Below are 6,288 nucleotides of genomic sequence, written 5' to 3' on the forward strand. Positions count from 1 at the left end.
AGGCCAATTTGCTCCCAGAGGTTTTGTAAAACTCACAGGGGAAACCATCACACCTAGGGGATTTGTCATTTACCATAGAAAAGGCAGCCTCTTTAAGATCGCTGAGGGAAAGAAGTTGCTCATAGAAAGCTCATTGCTCCCTCGCAAGGCGGTTTGGAGTAACAAAGACGCATTTTCGGAGAGCTTCTTCTTGGGCAACCAAATTTCCCTACAAAGCAAAGACGTTCTCATTATGATGAACGAATGCTTGCAGGATGTCGTGGAGACTGGACAGAACAGTCATGCCCTATTTAAGTTTTTGAATCCCAACTTTGGTATGACAGGCACGAAGAGCATGAAAAAATTCCTTTGAGGCTTTGTCACCAACCTCCAACCAGTGGAGACGGGCCTTAAGTTGAGCTCCATGGGCAGCATAGTTGTCAGCAACTTGCTTGTCATGTTGAAGCTTGGCAAGCTGAACTTGCAGATCCGCATCAAAGGGGTTGAGAGTGAGAGCCTCATAAGCTTTCGTGAGGGCAAGGATGTTAGCTACATAAGCCCTTTTTCGGAATATGATGACTCGATGCCCATAGATGCACAAGAATCACTTAGTTCTGGCAATGGCATCATTCCACCATTGAATCCATCCCCTTTGAGAATGTGGACATGGCTCCAAATTTCAGACATGTAGGATATGTGCGATGGTGGAAGCATGCATCAGCACTGACGTGTTGAGAAAAAACTGGGACTTAGCTACCTTGGGGACAGCTGTTTGCCAAGTAATGCCAAAATAAATGGGATAGTGGTCAGATAAAGTGACATCTGACAGGGGAATGATAGGCAAATCTTGATCCTCAGAAAAGGAGAAAAAAGATTGCACAGAGATCATGGCACGATCAAGACATTTTAATATACAATCTGGGCCAACTTGAAAGTTGGACCAAGTGTGTCAGACCCCACTACTCTGGTGGCGGTTAGTGTTGGGATCAAACAGGCCCAATTTATTACACATGTAGTACCAGGCTGCTCTTTCCCCAGCTGTCAATCAAAAAGTTAGAATGCCTTCTTTGTCAGAGGTCACTTCAACCATATTGAAGTCCCCACACATGACCCAAGTAGCTGGAGGCAAATTGTCAGCTAGCCAGGCCCACAACTGGGCTCTTTCAACAGCGTCATTGGAAGCATAAACATTAATGACTCCAAAAGTGTGATTGTTAATGGAAAGTAAAAGCCAAACAATTATATGTGAAGGGTTAGAACCGTGTGAAATAATAGCAGAATGAAGGCGAGGTGACAGGAGAGTAACTACACCACCTTGGCCAGCATCATGTTGCAAGAAAAACATAATGTCATCCTACCAAATGACGTGACATGCAGCAACAAGCATGAAACTAGAGATCTTAACTTCTTGTAGACACAAAAAATCTAAATTACCAAGTATGTGACGGGTATCCTGGACATAGTACTTTCTGGTGAGGTCTATAAGACCTCGAACATTCCATGAAAGGCAGTTCATGATAACTCTTCCATGTCATCCTCGTCCTTGAGAGAGGAGTAGCTATTTTGCAAGAAGGTAGAAGCTAGGTGAAAGTCAGATGGGAAATCCTCTAAACTTACAACCTAACGCTTTATCTCTAGTACCTCTGCATGTCTAGGAGGACTACGAGAATGTCATGTTGTTGGTGGTCTAATGGAAGAGACCGCAAGAGGAGTGTGGGCCCCAACCAAGGAAGAAGCCCTAGCGGCGGCCTTGATCCCCTGTGTGCTAGCAGGGTTTGAAACCTACAAAACCCCTAGAGGAGGAACTGTCGAAGCCACATGCGTCCCCACGTTAGCTGGTGTAGACCCTCTTGTGGGAATAGGAGGAATAGCGGCAACCGTCGTGTAAGATTGTTTGGGTGGCAAAGGGGCCAAGGCAACCTTGCCCTTACATCCAACAGTAACCCAATCTTCTTTTTTCCCTTCGGCTTGTTTGACAGGCGCATCTTTAAGCGTGGGTTTTGCCCTGGGGGTAACCAAGGGGCAATCTCGAATCTTGTGTTCCACCGACTCGCATCTATAACAGGTGTTAGGAAGGTTTAGGTAAAGCACCTTCTGAGAGAAGGTCTGCGCCCCAATCTGTATTTTCACGGAATCACGAAGATCCTTGGAAAGATCAACTTCGATGCAAACGTGATGCTGAGGGCGAGCGTTAAAGAATTTCTCAGGCTCTTTGGTGACAACTTTGCCAAGGGTTTGGGCAATGGACTCAATGAAATGCCACATGGCAAGGGTAAACCTAGGAATTCAACCCACACAGGAACCCTAAGCTTTTTATCATCCGAGACAGTAAAGTCTCGGGACCATTTTTGGAAAACAAACAGAGAAGAACAGACAGACCAAGGGCCATTAGTGAAAACTGCCTCTACTTGTGACAGATTGGCAAAGCGAAATAAAAAAACCTTTGGTAAGGTTTTGCACAACATCAAGGCGGACTCCATGAGGGGTCCAACACTTGTTAACCCATTCTCTAAGGTTTTGCACAGCATCAAGGCGGACCCCATGAGGGGTCCAACACTTGTTAACCCATTCTTTGAGCATAGCTTCAGGAAGGGTCCGACCCACAAAATACCCTATCAAGGTGTGGTGCTCTAACCAGTCACATGCAGCATCAAATTCTTGCAAAGGAAAGATAATATTAGGATTACCTTGTGAAAGACCTTTGGGACAAACTTGCACAGGCATTTGTTCGAAGGCGACACCATGGCAGTCCAAAGCAGTAGCGTGCACACCAGAAACAACTTGGTCACCACTGGCCGGAGCCATAATAAAAAGGCCTAAAGACTCCCACAATAAATGTGGTATGCCAAGTGTTGCCTAGAGAAGGCAAGTTCAAACGAAGAGACGTACTCAAGAGAACAGAAAGATCGCATGAGGCAAGAAACCCTAGTAGAGCGAAAACCCAATCCTCGCTATCAGAGCCAAAACCCAAGGCAAGAATATGTTCACTATAGGAAGCCCAGTTATTTCAGGAGCATACGACAAAAGCGGTTCTTAAGAAGAGGCTTGACGGTTATGTATTTGTGTGGAATCTTACTCGAAGTAGTCTACTTGGGTCCACTATGGAGCTTCCTTAGACATTTCAATCTTTCAAATGAATGACTTTTAATGATGCCTATGAGGCCATAAGCCTAAGAGACCCACATAAAACTCCTAGCTAGACTGATGTGATTTCTCCAACTTGTCTCTTTTGTTGTGAATCTACATAAGTAAAATGGCCCCCTTAAGGAGTCTTGGTCTTTCGAAAAGGTCTTTTATGTTGTCTACTTTTAATGTCTCTTTGTGTTGGCTATGAATGTCTTCATATGTTGTACAATCCTTCAAATAGTGTCACTCTATTTCCACCACACCCTCATTGCAAAATTTACAAATTGTGTCTTCCCACTCTTCCTTAGGGACCTTCCATCTACCAGTTTCACATTTCAAATGGTGAGACCTAGATCTTAATCAAGCGATTAGGATTTTTGCATTTTCCTTAATCTCAACTCCTAAATATTCTTTGTCGTCATGTTCATATGTGGGATTAAATTCATTGACATAATAGGCTTTTTTCTACCTAACTGATTTGTCAACATGACAGATCTGATTCATTTTTTTATTTCAGAATTATTTTTTGGGCATTCTAAGTAGTCAATGTTCTACTTATTGAACCATTTATCATTTTGTTTCTTCATGTCTTCTTCCAACGAGCCAGTTCTCCATCAACCACCCTACTAGGCCAGCGATGTGCATCCATTTTACTCACCTTTTTTAGATAGCTCAACAATCTAACAATTGCCAAGGCCTCCACTGAGAACATGCCCGCCTCCGCTAAAATAATCTTGTATGGGACTATGGATTTGATTTTGAGATTAGTTGTGATGAAGTGTTTCTAAATTATTTTAATTCATCATCATTTATGGTTTGATACGCTGCTCCCCCATACCTTACTGTCATATAAAATAATTGATATCACAAACAACTCAAAGAGAGTTTTCTTAGTCTTCCAATCTCATAACTTTGTTGTCCTGCACCTGTTTTGAAGAAGATAAGATGCCTTTCATCCCCCTATATCCTTTCTTATCTGCATGTTTTCCAACTGAGATGGTAATGGAAATCTATCCTCAAATATTTGTATTCTTCTACAATTTCTAGCTTTGTGTCATTAAATATGAAAGTGCATTGTTGTTTTCTCTTCTTCAAGGAAAAGACTATGATCTTGGTCTTAGAAGTGTTGACCTTCATCCCTACTTTCGTGGAAAAGGTTTCTAAGTTCTTCAAATGTTCTCTCAGCCCCTGTGTTTTTTTAGTAATAAGAATGAGGTCATTGGCATACAAAAGCAATCTGATCACATATTCAGCTAGCTGAATTCCCTCTCCATTGACTTTGTTTAGCCATTCCTCTAACTTGTCAATATAAAGGCCAAACAAGGTAGGCAATAATAGGCATCCCTATTTGACCCATATGTCACTGCCAAAGCATTTAGACATGCCCACTTTGGTTATGATTTTCATTTTAACTTGTTTGTAAAGTTTATAAAGAATAGCTCTATACTCTGTTGGGACCTCTAATTCTTCCATCCTATTTCATAACTTATCCCTAGGGACGTTGTTGAAAGCTTTCTTAAAGTCAACAAAGCAACAAAAAGCCTCTTCCCCCTATTTATCCTATGTTTTTTCTATGAGGAACACCATAAGCCTAAAAGACCCACATAAAACCCCTAGTTAGACTAGTGTGATTTCTCCAACCTGTCTCTTTTGTTGTGAATCTACATAAGTAAAATGGCCACCTTGAGGAGTCTTGGTCTTTCGAAAAGGTCTTTTATGTTGTCTACTTTTAACGTCTCTTTGTGTTGGCTGTGAATGTCTTCGTATGTTGTACAATCCTTTAAATAGTGTCACTCTATTTCCACCACACCCTCGTTGCAAAATCTACAAATTTTGTCTTCCCACTCTTCCTTAGGGACCTTGCATCTACGAGTTTCACATCTCAAATGGTGAGAACCAGATCTTAATCAAGCAATTAGGATTTTTGCCTTTCCCTTAATCTCAGCTCCTAAATATTCTTTGTCGTCATGTTCATATGTGGGATTAATTTTTTTGACATAATAGGCTTTTTTCTACCTAACTGGTTTGTCCACATGACAGATCTGATTCATTTTTTTATTTCAGAATTATTCTTCGGGCATTCTAAGTAGTCAATGTTCGACTTATTGAACCATTTATCATTTTTTTTCTTCATGTCTTCTTCCAATGAGCCAGTTCTCCATCAACCACCCTACTAGGCTAGCGATGTGCATCCATTTTACTCAACTTTTTTAGATAGTTCAACAATCTAACAATTGCCAAGGCCTCCACCAGGAACATGCCCACCTCTGCTAAAATAATCTTGTATGGGATTGTGGATTTGATTTTGAGATTAGTTGTGATGAAGTATTTCTAAATTATTATAATTTGTCGTCATTTATGGTTTGATACATTGCTCCCTCATACCTTGCTACCATATAAAATAACTAATATCACCAACAACCCAAAGAGGGTTTTCTTAGTCTTCCAATCCCATAACTCTATTGTCCTACAACTATTTTGAAGAAGATAAGATGTCTTTCATCCCCCTTGTATCCTTTTTTATCTGTATGTTTCCCAATTGAGACGGTAATTGAAATCTATCCCCAAATATTTGTATTCTTCTATAATTTCTAGCTCTGTATCATTAAATATGAAAGTGCATTATTATTTTCTCTTCTTCAAGGAAAAGACCATGATCTTGGTCTTAGAAGTGTTGACCTCCATCCCTACTTTTGTGGAAAAGGTTTCTAAGTTCTTCAAATGTTCTCTCAGTCCCTGTGTTGTTTTAGCAATAAGAATGAGGTCATCGGCATACAAAAGCAATTTTATCACATATTCAACTGGCTGAATTCCCTCTCCATTGACTTTGTTTAGCCATTCTTCTAACTTGTCAATATAAAGGCCAATCAAGGTAGGCGATAACAGGCATCTTTGTTTGACCCCTATGTCACTGCCAAAGCATTCAGACATGCCCACTTTGGTTATGATTTTCGCTTAAACTTGTTCGTAAAGTTTATAAACAATAGCTTTATACTCTGTTGGGACCTCTAATCCTTCCATCCTATTTCATAACTTATCCCTAGAGATGGTGTCAAAAGCTTTCTTAAAGTCAACAAAGCAATAAAAAGCCTCTTCCCCTTGTTTATCCCACATTTTTTCTATGAGGAACCTTAAGGTAATGCAGTGATCACTGGTGGAATGTTTTGGTTTGAAACTCGCCTA

Source organism: Cupressus sempervirens, chromosome 9 (genome assembly GCF_028749045.1).
Source record: "Cupressus sempervirens isolate cs-2001-9-10 chromosome 9, ASM2874904v1, whole genome shotgun sequence".
In the NCBI taxonomy this organism is placed as follows: domain Eukaryota; kingdom Viridiplantae; phylum Streptophyta; class Pinopsida; order Cupressales; family Cupressaceae; genus Cupressus; species Cupressus sempervirens.